This window comes from Neoarius graeffei, chromosome 3 (assembly GCF_027579695.1).
Source record: "Neoarius graeffei isolate fNeoGra1 chromosome 3, fNeoGra1.pri, whole genome shotgun sequence".
Lineage (NCBI taxonomy): Eukaryota > Metazoa > Chordata > Actinopteri > Siluriformes > Ariidae > Neoarius > Neoarius graeffei.
Genome location: NC_083571.1, coordinates 79,295,062 through 79,314,925, shown reverse-complemented (window position 1 = coordinate 79,314,925; position 19,864 = coordinate 79,295,062). Strand labels below are relative to the sequence as shown.

General features: G+C 41.7%; 1 protein-coding gene across 2 annotated transcripts in view; it reads right to left on the bottom strand.

The window, feature by feature from the left end:
• fryl (furry homolog, like) overlaps positions 1–12,120 on the bottom strand; it is a 230,625-nt gene extending 218,505 nt beyond the window's left edge. For both annotated transcript variants that reach the window (XM_060917412.1, XM_060917413.1), the window contains exon 1: positions 11,875–12,120. The gene's annotated coding sequence lies outside the window, so the exon portion shown is untranslated. The remainder of the gene's footprint in view (positions 1–11,874) is intronic.
• Between the last annotated feature and the right edge of the window lie 7,744 nt (positions 12,121–19,864).

The window sequence follows — 19,864 nt, the reverse complement described above, 5'->3', positions numbered from 1 at the left end:
AGTAATTTTGGAAGCAAATAACCTAAATAAGAAAAGCGCTCGGAGCTTTCACCAGCCCCCTTTCATTCCCCTCTCTTTCTCAAACAGGTCCCATGAGAGGATTACGATATTACACCAAATCTCTCGTTCGTTCATTAACCATCACCTGCGGGTATACGTCCCAGTGACGAGCATACCTGCTGTGAAACGAGATTTGCCTAAATGGAGCAATTACGCCCTTTTGTGAATTAAGACGACAGATTATAGATTTGAAAGAGAGTGCTGTTTTCGGTTTTAAGAGATTTGAAGTCTGATGTTCTTGGTGGAAAAGGGCAACAGGATAAGATTGAGAGCACAGGCAAATCAGTCTCGCAGAGCAGGTTTGTGCACATAACTCTAAGTGAGTCGGAACATCTGTAGCGCAACACCTGGAGGTTTTTTTCCCCTCCAATAAAACACACCGACATTGCGTGTCAGGATAGACTTATCGAAATGACAGGAAACGTTGTGTGACCTTACTTGCTTTGGCTCAGAACTACCTGATTAACGATCATGTCACTGACGCGTGTGCAGCTAATTTTGCTTTCAGCCACTTCCTCTAGAAAACTGAGCAGCGAGAGGTAAACGCACAGCGCAAGCACAAACTCTCTTTAGACTGGATTCGTTTTAAACATACACCTGCTCAATAATGCATCATTATAATCAGCCAATCATGTGGCAGCAGTGCAATGAAGAAAATCACGCACAAAAAGGACGTTCATGTTCGCTATTATTCTGATCATGGCATGGGTGTTGGTGCCAGATGGGCTGGTTTGAGGAGTTCAGGAACCGCTAATGTCCTGGGATTTTCACACACAAGAGTCTGTTCAGTTTCCACAGAATGGTGTGAGGCAGGATGGACACACCACCAGTGTTTTCCCCAGAAAAAAATTAAAGCCCTAAATTCTGGCATGATAATACGCAGACAATTGAGCAGCAATGGCGTGAAAGCGAGCGCCGAAGGCACGAAGCGAAACTAGGGGGGGTCCGGGGGCATGCCCCCTGTAAAATTTTTTGAAAATAGATGCTCTCGGCTGCATTTTCAGGGTCTCTGAGAGGTTTTAGACACGTGATTATAGGATAGGTTTTACCAGTGTTTCAATGATTTGGGACCTAAATAGTAACGTATACACATTTGAAATTTCACCTTAAAGTTCAACATGCAAGTTAAACTGTTTTGCTATAGAAGGTATATGATAGACTGAAAATCTACAGGGATCCCTTAATTATCTATGATCAAGTAGTGTTGTAACAAAAATGTGCATGAAATATGAACAGTGGTTTGCTCCATCTTATGCAATCCAATGAAGAGAATCGATCATCATGACCTCCTGTTGATCACAAAGGGATCTGAACCTAAGAACTGCCACCTTAAAATAAGTTGCTTTATTTTCTTTCGCTGTGCATTTTCCATCAAATCCTGCGCTCTGATTGGCTGGCAAGCGGGTCCATATCCTACGGTAAAGACCCCAGTTACGGACCTCTGGCGACTCGCTCGTTCACAACAAACATAGTAGCATTTTTTGTCAGCATTTATCTTTTTTTTTTTTTATAAAAGATTATCAAAAATCTTGTAAATTTTGCCAGCATTTCTCAGGAGAATAGCATTAATTTTACAGCATGGATAGCGATAACGACAGTGTTCACAGCGAAAGCGAGTTTTACTACCCTGAGGAAGAAGAAATAAAAGAAAACATTTCAGGAGAAAGCTAAAAACCTGTAACTGTTGCTAATGCTGCGCAAAAACATGGCTGAATCCTGAATGACTCCTATTTGTATAAATAGGGAACTACATAGGCGGCAAAATGTAGCTGTTTTCCTGCCATGGAAGTGCACTTGTATACCGAGGAGGAAGCAATTTGCATTACAGCCGTGAATGAGGATTCAAAATAGCGGCTCGGCTCGGTTTTCCCTTTCGGGCGCTCTCGTTTTCTGTTAGAATTTGGTAAAGAAAAAAAATAAATATATTATTTACCAGCTTAAGGTCGGTCCGTATGGTGAAATACCGTGACCTCGGCCAGTACTTTCAAGACCTCGGTCACGGTATTTCACCATATGGACCTCTGAGCTGGTAAATAACATGTATTACTGTAGCTGTAATGATTTAGAATGTTTCTGATGCAACTACCATAATGTATTTTTTTCGCGGTGCGGTTTTCATCAAATCATGCGCTCTGATTGGCTGGCAAGCGGGTCTGTATCCTACGGTATGGACCCCAGTTACGGACCTCTGGCTACTCGCTCGTTCACAACAAACATAGTAGCAATTTTTGTCAACATTTATCTTTTTTTTTATAAGATTTATTTATAAGATTATCAAAAGTCTTATAAATTTTGCCAGCATTTCTCAGGAGAATAGCATTAATTTTACAGCATGGATAGCGATAACGACAGTCTTCACAGCGAAAGCGAGTTTTACTACCCTGAGGAAGAAGAAATAAAAGAAAACATTTCAGGAGAAAGCTAAAAACCTCTAACTGTTGTTAATGCTGAGCAAAAACATGGCTGAATCCTGAATGACTCCTATTTGTATAAATAGGGAACTACATAGGCGGCAAAATGTAGTTGTTTTCCTTCCATGGAAGTGCACTTGTATACCGAGGGGGAAGCCATTTGCATTACAGCCGTGAATGAGGATTCAAAATGGCAGCTCGGCTCGGTTTTCCCTTTCGGGCGCTCTCGTTTTCTGTTAGAATTTCATCTCATCTCATTATCTCTAGCCGCTTTATCCTGTTCTACAGGATCGCAGGCAAGCTGGAGCCTATCCCAGCTGACTATGGGCGAAAGGCGGGGTACACCCTGGACAAGTCGCCAGGTCATCACAGGGCTGACAAACACAGACAACCATTCACACTCACATTCACACCTATGGTCAATTTAGAGTCACCAGTTAACCTAACCTGCATGTCTTTGGACTGTGGGGGAAACCGGAGCACCCGGAGGAAACCCACGCGGACACGGGGAGAACATGCAAACTCCACACAGAAAGGCCCTCACCGGCCACGAGGCTCAAACCCGGACCTTCTTGCTGTGAGGCGACAGCGCTAACCACTACACCACCGTGCCGCCCTCTGTTAGAATTTGGTAAAGAAAAAAAATATATATATATTATTTACCAGCCTAGGGTCGGTCCATATGGTGAAATATTGTGACCTCAGCCTTGAATACTGACCTCGGCCCAGAGGGCCTCTCTCAGTACTTTCAAGACCTCGGTCACAGTATTTCACCATACGGACCTCCCAGCTGGTAAATAACACACACACACACACACACACACACACACACACACACATAACTAAGATGCACTGAAAAGAAAAGTAAGGCAACTGCATTTTATAAAGTTTAAATTTTGGCACTTTAATAAATGGACTAGATGAAGATTAAAATATGTTTAAAGGAAAAGACAACTTAATTCATACATTTAAGTTTGCAGAAAGATTACGTACTTATAAAACACATTCATGAAGGGAATTTGTTAATAAGTGTCAAATATAGCATAATTTCGAATAATAACGATACGCATATTTGGCAGTGTGAGGTCACTGTGAGCCTTTAACAAAAGAATAATCCGGAGCCGCCTTTTGTTAAATGGATCCCAGTGACCTCACACTGCCAAAAATGCTTATGATTATTATTATTATTATTATTAGAGATGATTCTATATTTGACACATTTGGACAACTTCACTTCGTGAGTGTTTAAGTACATAATCTTTCTGTAAACCCGAACTAATGAATTAAGTTTTCTACTCCTTTAAAGCAAATTAATTCTCCTTGGCTTTTGCTTGGCCCAATGCTAGGCAACCCTCTCATCATCTATCTCGCTGTCATCCATGCTGATATGGATCAAATTGTCCAGCGAGTGCTTTTTGAGCCAGTCGCTATGATCAAAATTGACGACATTTTCGTTGTCGTGACAGTTGTCTGGTTTTGTGCGCCATCACTCACATGGGTTTGTTGACGTTTAGTCAACCGATCTTTGATCGAAGCCATAATGATAATAGACTAGGTCAAAGTTTTGTGATTAAAATCAGTCGGCTTTGTCCGTCTGGTGGGGGGCAACATCGGCAGCCGATGAGATCGCTTATAATGAATCGGAAAATTCCGGGATGTCTGACGTTTTCTTTCAATATTTTTATTGGACGGTTTGAACACGTGATCTTGACACAGCCAACAGATTACAGTTTGTTTACATCATACCACGCGGACATATTACTTTGACAGAATCAACACAAACATTGGGGGGGGGGGGGGGGGGAAGACCGCTTGTTTAACACCAATATCAATCAATATGTAAATGGACGGCGGCACGGTGGTGTAGTGGTTAGCGCTGTCGCCTCACAGCAAGAAGGTCCTGGGTTCGAGCCCCAGGGCCGGCGAGGGCCTTTCTGTGTGGAGTTTGCATGTTCTCCCCGTGTCCGCATGGGTTTCCTCCGGGTGCTCCGGTTTCCCCCACAGTCCAAAGACATGCAGGTTAGGTTAACCGGTGACTCTAAATTGACCGTAGGTGTGAATGTGAGTGTGAATGGTTGTCTGTGTCTCTGTGTCAGCCCTGTGATGACCTGGCGACTTGTCCAGGGTGTACCCCACCTTTCGCCCGTAGTCAGCTGGGATAGGCTCCAGCTTGCCTGCGACCCTGTAGAACAGGATAAAGCGGCTAGAGATAATGAGATGAGATGTAAATGGACCTGTTATTTGCTCTCCTATGTATCTAGTTACTTGTGGGTAGGAAATTTAACGTATCGGTATAAATCTAAGTATATCGGATTTTAACTAAAGCGACTAAGCGTATTGGCAGGCAGAGCAAGCGTATCGGGCCCAATACGCTAAAACGCTTTGGGGAAAACCATGCACCATGTTGAAGTAGTGCAAGCAAGCATGGTGAAATTCCTCCTCTGCATTTAACCAATCTGAACAGTGAACACACGCACGCAATGAGCACACACACACGTACCCAGAGCAATGGGCAGCTATGCTACAGCACCCGGGGAGCAGTTGGGGGTTCGGTGCCTTGCTCAAGGCCACTTCAACCATGATTCAGAGGGAGGGGAAAGTGCCCTTCATTCACTCAAACCCCCACCCCCCCCCCACACACACACACACATTTTTCCAGCCGGTCCCAGGAATCGAACCGGAAACCCTTTGGGCTGCTTTTCTAACCTTCAGGCCATGACTGGCCCATGGCTGTTGAGAGAGGTCAGAGGAGAATGATTCAACAACTCAAATGCGCACTCTTTTCAACCATGGTGAGCAAAAAAGCATTTCACCATGCCAAACCTTTAAACACATGGGCTACAACAGCCACATCAGGTTCCAGTGCTGTCAGCAACCTGAGGCTACACTGGACACGGAGACAGGGGCGTTAAAGGGACATGAGCTGGGGGCGTCGTGGCTCAGGTGGTTAAGGCGCCATACCATGAATGCGGGCGACCCGGGTTCGATTCCGGCCCGAGGTCATTTCCCGATCCCTTCCCGTCTCTCTCTCTCCCGCTCATTTCCTGTCTCTACACTGTCCTATCCAATAAAGGTGCAAAAAGCCCAAAAAAATATCTTTAAAAAAAAAAAAAAGGGACATGAGCTTCAGCTGTCCAGCGTCACTGTGCAACCAGGTGTTCCTATTAAAGCAGCCAGTGAGTGGATATCCTATTGGTAAAAATTCCTCCATGTCCTGTGGAGAAAGAGGTTCTGTGCGTTTTCACAGAGCAACTGCAAAAAGCTAGTTACGTGGGACAGCAACATGTGCTAGTGGTGACGCTGAAACGCAAACAGAACATGGGATTTAAAAGAAGAGCAGACTGTTAAATTATGGCAGCAGAGAACAAGACTCAAGTCTCACCACAGTTCAATCACAACAGGACAACAGGATACACACCAAAGGATGAACTACAGCTTCCAGGTGTGTATCTAGCTAATTACAACACAAACGCTCGGTTCATCAGGTTTAATGGCCATATGAAACTATTTAAAGAGCTGTGCTGCATCACTGCACCCTCAGTTTGTCAGAACATTTTCTTTAATCATATACTCGCAATCACATGTGTTATAGACTTATTAGTAGGGGTCGACCGATAATCGGCCTGGCCGATATTCTGCATTTTTAGGGTTATCGGTATCAGACATAATTTCCACCAATATGCCGATAACATGCCTTTTTGCAGCCATTTCGTTCCTAATGCGACTGTCACTGCACGTACTTTCCTGCACTCGCCTCTGAGTTCAAGAACACGGTCCCGCCCACCACAACATCTGATTTGTTTGGCACAAGAGATATAGCCAATCGACACATGTAGCTAAACGCTGTGAACTGTTTCAAGGCGGCCGTACGGGCACTCGGGCAGAAGCGGCACAAGGGATACAGCCAATCAACACTCGTAGCTAAACGCTGTGAACTGTTTCAAGGCGGCCGTACGGGCACTCGGGCAGAAGCAGATCCCACTTCAAGGTAAGGACACGCTGCTTTTGCCGCAATAAGTCACAAACACACAAGTTGCAAAAGCACAACATCATTATATGTTTACATTCTTCATCTACTACTCATTAAAATTGTCCATTTGAATCTGTGTAGCCAGGCAAACTTAGCTTACGGAAGGAAGCACTTGAATTAGCCTACAACCAACTAGTCTCACTGAAACTACATGTAATGCTTCCTTCACTACAATATAATCCTCCTAAATTGGGAATATTAGGCTTGGGCATTAAAAGCATTAGAATGTAGGTGGTTACTTGTTAAGTTGTTACATAATAGGGAGTGATAGCCTACTTTATGTTTGATTTTACTTTTTAAAAAATGCTGCAGGCAGCTCCCTACACTTGATTTGTTATTTAAAAACTACTTGAAGTTGGTAAGTCTTACTTAGTTCTTAGTGTAAAAGAATCCAGAGTGTATTTTCATTTATTTTCCACTGAAAATGGTGAGCTGTAATATAGTAGGGAGTGATTTTTTATTGGTGAATATTTTATTATTTTATTTCTCATTTTATTCTAACTAATGTTTGACTTTATTGTACAAATGCTGCTGGCATCTCCCTGCACAAAATTTCATGTTCAATTTTACAATTAAACATACATTTCATGGATATGAAGGTCTGTGTCAGTGTGTGCTATGTTTAATTTCATGTGAATTATAATGTTTACATTTATCGGTTGCACATATTGGTTATCGGCATCCCAATTCTATAATAATCAGTATCGGCCCTGAAAAAAAAAAACAAAAAAAAACCATAAATCAGTCGATCCCTACTTATTAGAGCAGAGGTTGCCAAACTTGGGTCACGACCCAACATGGGGTCACTTCATTTACAAATGGTGTCATGAGAGAAACTCAATCTCCTCCCTCCCGTTCAATTATTTTACAAAATAATATTAGGAAGCCCAACGATGGATTGTGTGCGCTAATATTTTGCAACAGGAGTCACATTCAAACAAACTACATATAAAAGTCTGTATGCTATTTTAGACTTTTCACCATCCTGTCATCGCAAAAAAGTTTACCGCCACTAAACTTCGACACAGGGTCAAAAATATACATACACTCACTTGTACTATAAATTCAGTGGTGCTGAAAGATCCAAAATGCCTTAACTTGCTAAATCCAAGGCCTCTTAACATCCTGTTAGCGATCATGACTGACTACAGCTGGTAGCTTCTCTGTGCCAAAATAAAAAGGGGTTGATTGATAGCACTCATTGGATTAACCAACACACAATACAACGGGAAAAGCCAAGGAGCTCAGTGCAGATCTGGGAAAGAGAATCATGGATTTACACAACTCAGGAACGTCCCCTGGAGCCATTTCTAAGCAACTACATATCACAAAATGATCATCAGTTCAAATAATTGTATGCAAGTTCAGGTTACTGGGAGGTGTAGCCACTTTGCTGGAAGAAGACCAAAACTGTCACCTGCAGTTGAGAGGAATTTAGTTTGGATTATCAGGAACAACCCAGGAACCACTAAAGCACAGACCTGCCATGAACTGGAAGCTGCTAGAACACCAGTGCTACTGTCTACAGTCAAGCGAGTTTTACATCACCATGGACGAAGAGGCTGCCATCCAAGATGTGCATGATGAGATTCATGTAAACGTCTGACTGCACCTGTATTTACATACTATTCAAGACTGTTACACTAACCGTTTTTCCTTTTACAGTTACTGTTTGACTTTTAAAAACCTCTTATGTAGCCTTCCAGCCTTCTGAAAGACCCGTTTTGTGTTCCAGTCTGCTGGCTTTTCGAGAATAGTCAACACTTTTGAACATAAGGTTAAAGTTTTTGATTGGAGACGCAGCTCATGACAATCACAATGAAGGCAGAAAGTCTGAAAGTGTAACAGAGCTCATCAGTGTGTTTAACGTTGTAAACGTTTTGCGGTTTGATTTGTAATCTTGACGTACAGGGAAGTTGTGGCTCTGCCTTGCCATGTAGTGAATGTCTCTCAAATCTTCAGGATGTGCATAAGCTACTCGGGGAGTGTGTGAATAATACAGAGTACCTTACAGCTGCTTCTGCATGCACACACAAAACAACACGCCAAGTATAAACCAGACTCCTCTAGCTCTCCTGGTGTGGATTATTAACTACTTATTAACTGAGTGCAAGGTCTTTACAGGAAAACATCAGACTGAGGTCCTGAGAAAAAGACCGAGGTCTGACATTTTCCCATGAAGACAGAGCAAATGAGGTTAATAAGGAATTTATTATATGGCTTTTTTTTTATTTCTAAAATTAAAATAGACTGTCATTCTAATGAGGTGCGACACTGCTTTCAGTCACATCATATTTGTAACGTAGTTGAGTCATGCATGCAGAAGAAACGGCGAGTGGTTTCAAAACTGAATTTATTTCTCCACTCAAGTAATACATGACAAATGTTCTGAGAAAGATAAAAAATATCATCTATACTGATTTATTTTTCAACAAAATGATGCTACATAATGAACAGTTTTTTCAGCGAAAGCCGGCTCTTTGGAAAGAAAGTCCATAATCGCCCACGGGCATTAGGGGAAAATCGTGCCTGCCAAGGAACCAATCAGAGTGCACAATTTTACCAGAAGTAGCTCGTGCCATATAGTAATTTCATATAACACCACAACATTTCCCGCAAGACAGGCAAATCAGCATAAAGAATATACCTTTGGCTTTTCATTACTTAAGTTCAGGACTGCGGTGTGACACGGCATTAGAGAATCTTTACGCTATTCATCAGTGGAGTAAATTAGCCACATCAATCCTAACTTTTACAAGGTGAATTTTACGGACACAAAACCGTTTGTTTTTTAACCCTTTCATGCACAAATTATTTGAGTCACATTTCCAGCTTCTTAAGAGATGGCTGTCTAAATATCACTTACACTAAAAACAGTACAAGGACATGTGTAGGAATACCAGGAGTTTAAAGAAAAAATAAATAATAATAAAAAAAACACCATTTTTTTTTTTCGCGGTCCAGTTTCCATCAAATCCTGCGCTCTGATTGGCTGGCGAGCAGGTCCGTATCCTACGATACGGACCCCAGTTACGGACCTCTGGCGACTCGCTCGTTCACAACAACATAGTAGCGATTTTTGTCAACATTTATTTTTGCATTTCTCAGGAGAATAGCATTAATTTTATAGCATGGATTGTGATAACGGCAATGTTCACAGTGAAAGCAAGTTTTACTCCCCTGAGGAAGAAGAAATAAAAGAAAACATTTCAGGAGAAAGCTAAAAACCTGTAACTGTTGCTAATGCTGAGCAAAAACATGGCTGAATCCTGAATGACTCAATTTTGTATAAATAGGGAACTACATAGGCGGCAAAATGTAGTTGTTTTCCTGCCATGGAAGTGCACTTATATACCGAGGAGGAAGCCATTTGCATTACAGCCGTGAACGAGGATTCAAAATGGGGGCTTGGCTCGGCTTTCCCTTTCGGGCGCTCTCGTTTTCTGTTAGAATTTGGTAAAGAAAAAAATAGATACATTATTTACCAGCTTAAGGTCGGTCTGTATGGTGAAATATTGTGACCTTGGCCTTGAATACTGACCTCGGCCCAGAGGGCCTCAGTCACGGTATTTCATGATACGGACCTCCCAGCTGGTATATAACACTTTTTTTATATATATGTATACATCATTATTGTCTATAAACTGTTAGAACATTGAGAGAGAATTTACTTTTGAAGAGAAAAAAAAAAAAAATCAGCAATATTCACATAGTTAAATGAGCTATAATAATAGTGGAGCTCCTGCGCATGAGCACAGCCCCATAGGCACAGTGTGTGGATACATAAAGAAACCCATCAAGTTGTTTTCTGATGGTTTGGGTCCTGTGTGCGTCTCCGCCACAGGAAACACAACAGCGGAGTAGTGAAGTGTGAAGTAGAGTAGTAGTCGGGACAGTATAGTAGTGAGTAACTTGTTGCCCAACGTTTTGTACAACATAAGGAAACAGTAGAGTAACTATAATGGTAAAGAAACAAAACAAGAGAGGCTGGCTATGATGTAAGAAAATTCAGAAACGGATAGGAGCGTTGTTTTTCGGCAGTGCCTAAATCTATACATTAATAATTTTTGAAAATCTACATCCTTCTATGGAGTCTGGCACAATTTATTTTTTAATGTACAAAAAGTTAGCAAAAATGAGTTGATATGATTTAGGTTAAAAGTAATTTATCATATATTTTCCTAAAACAAAAAAAATGTAAATATATATATTTTTTAAAAAGTGTCCCCAAGTGTGGACAATGTAATCTCACTCTTGCACTCTCTCTCTCACACACACACACTTACTTCCATACAAGGGTTAAATATTACAAATATGAATTGTTACAATGAGCGATTTAAAATGAGAAATTGTTGTATTCATCTCATTATCTCTAGCCGCTTTATCCTGTTCTACAGGGTCGCAGGCAAGCTGGAGCCTATCCCAGCTGACTACGGGCGAAAGGCGGGTACACCCTGGACAAGTCGCCAGGTCATCACAGGGCTGACACAGACACAGACAACCATTCACACCTACGCTCAATTTAGAGTCACCAGTTAACCTAACCTGCATGTCTTTGGACTGTAGGGGAAACCGGAGCACCCGGAGGAAACCCACACAGACACGGGGAGAACATGCAAACTCCACACAGAAAGGCCCTCGCCGGCCACGGGGCTCGAACCCAGAACCTTCTTGCTGTGAGGCGACAGCGCGAACCACTACACCACCGTGCTGCCTAGATTGCTGCATTTAAAATTATATTCTCTCTCACACGGAGAGAGAGAATATAATTTTCAATACAACAATTTATCATTTTAAAAATCACTCATTGTAACAATTCATTTTTGTAATATTTAACCCTTGTATGGAAGTGTGTGTTTCTGCACTACTCTGATGACTGTTTACTTCTGCTCTAGTGGAGCTTCCAAGGTATAATTTACTCATCTCTTTATTCTAAACATCATACCATTCATCTATCTGGTATAAAACAACAACAGTAAACAATGTCTAGAAGCAGAAGCCTAGTTCATCATGGCAGGAGACAACTACCTGGGGAAAAAGAGCCTAGCTGCCGAGGTCAACAAATCTAGCTGAGTGTTTAAACTAACTAGTGAACTCACTCCCAGCTAGTAAAGTGTTTAGGACTCTATATGAAGGTACATTGTGTGTCATCAGCTGTTAATCTGGTCCTAGGAGACTAAAGAGCGACGTGTGTGTGTGTGTGTGTGTGTGTGCAAATACAAAAGCCAGCTTAGTTCCTGTAGAACACCCCATTAAGTTAATTCCCCCTAGTGCACACAGAGCTGATGATGACTGGCCTTGTGTTTGCAGTGAGGAGGTAAATCACTCAGCAGCAGCAGCAGGCTGTGAGGTGGATGTTGGGCCGCTTCTTACCTTCACGAGCTGCTGCTCTGTTTCCCCAACAGCTTTAGCTTAGCTTAGCTTTAAAACAACCCCTTTCACTTCTTCTCCCGTCTCCCAAGGCGCTTTACGAACACTTCCACGACGTACAGACTAAATTTTACAGTTACGTGCTTCTAATATTTCTTGTACTTTCCCCCTATTATAATATTTTATCGTTTTTAAAACACCTAAAGAAAAAAAAACTCGACGGATGGCAAACAGTCCCGCCTCCCTGTCCGTCAGATTGGAGCAGCGCGAGCTAACGGCTGGATCCTTCCGTCGTTCTGATTGGACCAGAGCGCGTGAAGTTTAGCTCCGCCTCCACCGCGTTCTAATTGGTGCTTCTTATCTACAAGGCGGAAGTGTTAAATCGTGAATCAAGCGCAATACAAGCCGCGCCTGATTGGCTGAAACGCGATAAAACTTTCAGGTTCTCGTCTCCTATTGGTCTGTGAAGCTTCGCTTTTATGTCACACGTCATGCTCAGGGTAACACACTTTCGAGTTAATTTATATGACACGTTAATTAATTATTGAAAAGAAGCTTACGTAGATGTAGCTGGCTTCGTAAAAAGAACGTTGACGAAAGCTGAACAGAATACAATATTATTTGTATTTTCGGCTGATATAAGGTCTATATATAGTTTTCAGGTGTCGAAATCAGATTTCTACCCCATTGTAGAGTCTTAGTCAAATAATAGTGTATTCGACTAAAGGAAAAACAAAGAAAACGCTCATCAATTCGGGACAGTCCCCTCAACCCTCAAGTTCAGCAAGTGACGTCAAATCAAGATGGCTGCTCAAAGGACTCAAATACATATCAACATTGCAACCTTCTCACTTCCCCATAAATATCCATCCATCCATTATCTGTAGCCGCTTTATCCTGTTCTACAGGGTCGCAGGCAAGCTAGAGCCTATCCCAGCTGACTATGAGCGAGAGGCGGGGTACACCCTGGACAAGTCGCCAGGTCATCGCAGGGCTGACACATAGATACAAACAACCATTCGCATTCATACCTACGGTCAATTTAGAGCCACCAGTTAGCCTAACCTGCATGTCTTTGGACTGTGGGGGAAACCGGAGCACCCAGAGGAAACCAACGCAGACACGGGGAGAACATGCAAACTCCACACAGAAAGGCCCTCACCGGCCACTGGGCTTGAACCCAGGACCTTCTTGCTGTGAGGCGACGGTGCTAACCACTACACCACTGTGCTGACCTCCATAAATATCATAAAGAATAAACTACTAATAAGAACAATATGAATAGGAATTCAAGTAAAATATTATTGAAAATAATCAAATCTAGAGCTGCACAGTGGTGTAGTGGTTAGCACTGTTGCCTTACAGCGAAAAGGTCCTGGGTTTGAGCCCAGTGGCTGACGAGGGCCTTTCTGTGTGGAGTTTGTATGCTCTCCACGTGGGTTTCCTCTGGGTGCTCCGGTTTCCCCAACAGTCCAAAGGCATGCAGGTTAGGCTAATTGATGGCTCTAAATTGACTGTAGATGTGAGTGTGAATGGTTGTCTGTGTCTATGTGTTAGCCATGTGATGACCTGGCGACTTGTCCAGGGTGCACCCCGCCTCTCGCCCGTAGTCAGCTGGGATAGGCTCCAGCTTGCCTGTGACCCTGTAGGACAGGATAAGCGGCTAGAGATAATGGATAATAAAATCTAAATGTGTGTAAGTAGAATAATAAGGTGCAAAGTGAAAGTGTGTGATCTGTAAACAAGGATTAATGTCCAATCTGATACCCGAGGTAATGATGGAGTTCAGCATCCTGATAGCTTGAGGATAAAAACCCTCTTTGATTTCTGGTCTGGATGTCCTGGTACCTCCTGTTGGATGGGAGTAGGGTAAACAGTTTGTGGCTGGGATCCCTGATGATACTTAGGGTCTTCCTGCCGGTCCTCTGAGTGGAGACATCCTGTATGGTTGACACTTTGGACCTGATTATGTGCTCTGCAGCTCTGACCACTCTATGGATGGCATTGTATTCCTGCTCAGAGCTACTCCCATTCCAGGCTATGATGGCTCCAGCCAAGATCTTCTTGATGGTGTACTGGTAGAAGTTGCACAGTATCCTGGAATCCATGCCAAACCTGTTCAGTCTGCAGAGGAAGAACAGGCTCTGTCTGGCTAATTTCACTACAGCATTTGTGTGTGTGTGGTCCATTTCAGGTCTTCACTAATGTGTACCCCAAGGTACCTGAAGCTGTTGACCCTCTCCGTTACCATTGCTTGGATGAAGACAGGGATATGTGTGTTCTCTGTGTCCTTCTAAAGTCCACCACCATCTCCTCAGTCTCGTTCAGCCGGATGTTGTTATTCTGACACCAACAAGTCAGGACTCTCACCTGTAGACCTGTCCTTGATTTGGCCAACGATGATGGTGTTGTCAGCAAGTTTGACCATGCTGTTGGAGCACTGAGTGGCTAAACAATCATGCATGAACAGGGAATACAGGATATGGAAGAACACACATCTCTGGGGAACCCCGGTGCTGCATGCCAGTTTGGAGGATGTGATGGTTCCGACCTGCACCACATGGGGTCTACTGCTCAGGAAGTCTAGAATCCAGCTGCGCAGGGCAGGGTTGAATCCTAGCTCCTGGAGCTTTGTCACCAATTGGGAGGGCATGATAGTGTTGAATGCTGAGCTGTAATCAATGAACAGCATTCTCACATATGTGTTCCTGTGTTCCAGGTGGGTGAGCCCAATGTGCAGAGTGAAGGTAATGGCTTCAATGGCATCAACAATACAAATACAAGTATTTGCTTTGGATCAACCAACATAGAGATATATTCACTTGTTAAATCTATAACAGCGACTATACAGTTCACTGTTTTGAGGAAGAAAATATAACTTACTCATCACAGTTAGCTGATAGCTTGTTGCTAGCAAAAGATGAACATGCAGGTGTCTGTGTTTCATTTTCTGTTTATTTTTGCATGGAACATACATATGCTTCTTAGAAATCAGCCAAGCCAGAAGTGAAAGTTGCCAACCTAGATAAATATCTTGGATAGTAATGTCTATTGGTGTGCTTTTAACCTTAAATGTACAAGCCATATCCTTCTTAACTGGAGTAGATTCACCACTGCCAGTATCAGTCTGTATCTAGTGTAGTACTGTGTTTTCATACTCTAGGATTACGAACTCATTAAGTAAATTATTTCAGTACAAAAATAATTTCCCCAAAAAAGAGGCAAGCTTCAAGCACGTCATGATATTTTTAATCAATTTAGCATTTCTGAAAATATTTGAGGTGTCGTTAATAATGCTGACATAACTGACGGTACAGCTGTAAAAGTCCTCCATGGCTAAAGTTATGCGATCAACACTGACACTTCGATTGCCCTAGTCTGCATTAACCAGCAATATCAATCAAACCCCCTGGACCAATCTAACACCTGAATATGTTTGTACACACCTCCTGCTTTCACAAAGTCTGTGTATTACTGAGAGTCCTTATATGTTAAATACTGTATATGTCATGTCACGTATATATGTCATGTTAAAACTGTTAATGTTACAGTCATGTTGTCTGTTGTTACCCAAATGAGGATGGGTTCCCTTTTGAGTCTGGTTCCTCTCGAGGTTTCTTCCTCATGTCGTCTGAGGGAGTTTTTCCTTGCCACCATCGCCACAGGCTTACCCATTGGGGATAGATTAGGGATAAAATTAGCTCATGTTTTAAGTCGTTCAAATTTTGTAAAGCTGTTTTGTGACAATGCTTATTTTTAAAAGCGCTATACAAATAAACTTGACTTGATATGTATGCGCTGTGATTGAGCTCTAATCAGGACCAGGCGCATGCTAATTAGTCCTAATGGTGTGCATGCGCTTTGCAGTCTGCAGCTGTGTGCGCTGAGCTCCGACACGCACAGACGTGAACGATGTCACCAAACAACTGTTTGACATATCAAGTTTGATATCCAGAGGTGGAAAAACTGGATTGACAAAGTAAAAGTCCTGCTTAGGTTTTCCTTCTGCCTGTGCTCTCAACACAGGTGATTTCACCAATTAGCTCATCAACCTGGCTTAGGGGATGTGGTAATTAGGATCAGCTGGTTCATTGAATTGGCTGGAGCAAAAACGTGGCAGGGTTTTTACTTTCTGCACCCGGGTTTTTCCACCTCTGTTGATATCCCATGGTAACTATATAGTAATGATGTAAAGTGAAAGCGCTGGTTCACTGCTGTCCACCAGGCACCCAGCAGAGTCACACTATAATAAATGCTGTGGTGTTGTTTCTGGCGCATGGCATACAGTGTCAAAGAAAGGAATAAATATGTATTGTAACTGTGATGCGTAACTCATTGTTGGTATCACTGTCACAAGACAATGCAGCAATTTATTGATGTGAAATATACTACACTAACCAGTTCGATGGTTCATATGTTATAATATTATTATTCTATTCAGGTTGATTTTGTGCCCTTGAAAATATTTTGCTTATACACTCATCAGGAGCTCCACTTTTAGGCACTGCGCAAATATCTGCATTAGTAATTCTGAAACCTTTGATTACGAATTCAATACAGTAGGAATGGAAATGTAATAATTAACTATAAAGGTTTTTTTAATATGGATAGTATACTGGAAAATGACATTTTCAGGCATTTATTCCCAATTACAACCAAGCCTCATAATTTGACTGTGATTCTACAGTGACTGCATTTCAGTGTAGCACAGTTTCCACACACTGACAAAAGTGAAATGTAATACAACAAGGAATTATATTCACTTCTGACCAAAGTCCGTGTTTAATTTATAAAAAAAGCAATCTTTTGCTGGTGGTTTTTCAGTGAAGTGTTAATGTGACATCATGGTGTGACACAAATTAAAATAAAAGCAATGCTGCCTGTGTGTTGCAGTCCCTGTTTGGCTGGCCAGTGTGATCGTTTTTCTATCTGACACAGAATCTTCTCCATGCCACTAAGTATATGTATAATAAAGAAAAAAAGCCTGTTGTTTAATGTCACTTAAAATCACCAGTTATTTGTTTGGATCACTTAAATATTCAGGTTGCTTTGTAATTTATAATGTTTGAATTGTTTATGTAACAGCAGGTCGTGGGGATGTGTTTCAGGAACACTGTATAGATGACTTGCAACCATGTGATCAAAATGCGCTACGTCATGAGCATCCGCCATGATGGTGGATATACAAAACAACTAGGATGGCAGCCGTTGAAAGTATGTCTGTAAACAATGCTGAATTTTCTCAGTATTATCATGATTTGAACGGTCGAGCGAAGATTCTATACAAAAAGAAGATAGATTTGTGTGGTTTTGACTCATATTATTTTAAAAAGTCAGACTTTTCTGAAGATAAGACGCTTCTACCGACCATCGAGTACCCAGATATCGCGTTCTATCTGGTTTGGCTGCTGAAGAATCAAATCTGACCTTGGATAAAACATAGCCCATTTTCTGAGTGGGTGCCCAGCCTGGATTGTTTCTATCGTATAATTTTGCTGGCACTCCTAGAAGCGAAATGGTAATACACGTGTTAAAATTATAACAACGACCGAGTGAACCACAACAAAAGAACGTTCATTTTATAGCCAAATTCTAGCAACACGAAATAAAATTCTTCCATGATATTATTGAGAAAGCTTTTGAATCTCACCTGAGATAAAATGATTACTGCAAACACGAGCTGTTTTGGATTTAGCCTCTGTTAGATCAGCCCTGCCGATGTCGTTCAGCCATGCTCATCTCCTCTCTGTACTAAGCCTCAGAGTTTCCTCGCCTTCTTTCCGAATCATGGACAGAATTCTAAAAAATCGGAATGTGCCATAGTCATGAGTACTGTTGTGACCATAACCATTTGCAGGACAAAGATATGGCATAGCTAAAAGAACAATTAAAGTGCATATTCTGGACCAATTTCATTTTTTAAATATGAAAGTATGTCCCTTTACACACTCATCCAGAAGGGTAATTTTGCACAAGGCCATCTGTCTACAGCAGAAAAAAATAAAATAACAAAACGCGTCTGGAAAAATCCGAAGGGAGTCTGGAGCCAGATTCGTGACGTTACCTGCGGAAGCGCCAGCGAGCTTTGCACGGTTTCAGTGCACAGCCTGTGTAGACCAAGTGCTCCCATTTCTCTCTCATTGTCCGGCCTTTTGGGAAACGATGAGTACTAATCCCATCAAGATTGGTGTTGCTACACCCTCCTACGATACATCTGTTAACCATTTTAATAATTACGTGATAACGTTGAATAAATTTGCAGAAAACCACCAGGTCGTTTTCTCATAAACAAACCAGCGCTGACGTAGGATTCAGAAGGAGGCGTCCCACACGCAATGTCACGAAAATCAATGTTTGCCGGGAAATCCAAATGCCAAGTTTTTTCAGATGCAGACCAATTCGCCTCAAATGGTTTGATTTCAGCTGAATTTTTCTGGTACTGCGCAAGGTAAACAAATTGCACAAAATGCAAAATGTGACAGATACTTGACCAAAGTTTAATATAAAGTAAGAGAATTACATTGATCTTGCTCCTGAATTTACCCGTGATATGCAGTTTAAAGCAGTGGAAAAACAAAGAGAGTTGCGCACGCGTGACTATGTTTTGTATGGAATGTTGCTTGACCCCGCATTTATATATCCACCCACATGGCCAACATCCGGGTTTCTATTTTGCTTTGACATCACTTGCAAGTCAAGGATTGAGTATCTGGATGTTACTGTGGAGCAGCAGGTAGTGTTGCTGCCTGATAACTCCAGGGTCCTTGGTTCAATTCTGAGCTTGGCTTTCTTTCTGTGTGGAGTTTCCTTGTCCCTCTGACATCCTAGAAACATTCCAGTAGGTGGACTGGCAATGAGAATTTGCCCATAGTTGTGAATGTCTGTGTGTGGTGCCATGTGATGGTCTGGTATCCCATTCACAGGGTATTCCAGCCTCACACCTAATGCTCCGGAAATAAACTCTGGATCTACCATGACCCTGACCAGGATAAAACAGTTACTGTGAGTAGGAAAGTGTGCGAGTGTATTGAGTATCTGTGACAGAAAGAGTACAAAACACAATGACTTGAGTAAAATTACTGCTACTGTAGTAATAATTTACTTCAGTAAACATGGTGATCAGGAAACCTACTCAAGTAATAGTAAGTTACATTTTTACACATCTACAATTAACTAATTTGAAAATGTTCCATGTCTGCATTTATGGAATACATTTTTTAAACAAATATGTTGTTAGCTATACCGACGTGAACGCCATCTCCATTATCAGCAGTATCTAAAGAGAGGCAATGTTAACTGGCTAGCTAAATGCTATTGGGGTTTCATCTCATCTCATTATAGACTGGTACCAAAATTCAAAAAAGTGCTTATTTAAGGAGTTAAAGGCATTTTTGAGACAAAGTCGGCAAACAGTCTTATTTTGTCAATTTGGATGTGCCGAATTCAAATCTGCAATATGCCGAGCTCTATCTGACCTCTGTTGACCTCTAGAGGTCATTGAACTTTGGGCCTGTAAACATCTCAGCTGAACCCAGTTTCTCAGCTTTCTAAGGAATGAAATGTGCTAAAATGATTAATGAAGTTAGCAAATGGCCTTGTTTGTTAAATGTTTGGGTGCTGAATTCATTTTTCATTTGTAAAACGACATATGACCTCTGATAACCTCAAGGTCATTAAACTTGGCCTATAGGCCTATGCATTTAACGGCATTTTTAAACTGACTTTACTCCCCCAAAAAGAATATGAACAGACAAAAAACAAATAGAAAGGAACAAATACAACATTAAATGCCAGTCCATGTACATGTGACTTACTTTTCACAATGAGAATGCCTAGGCGATCACCTTACATAACATTGCATTACATTTAGCGGTTATTGTTTATACAAAGCTACTGAAAAAAGGCCAGATTCAGCAGCATACAAAATGTCAGGGCATACAGGGTATACAGGTTGATCAGGGTTAGTACATATGAGAGTTTTTTTCTTTGTTGT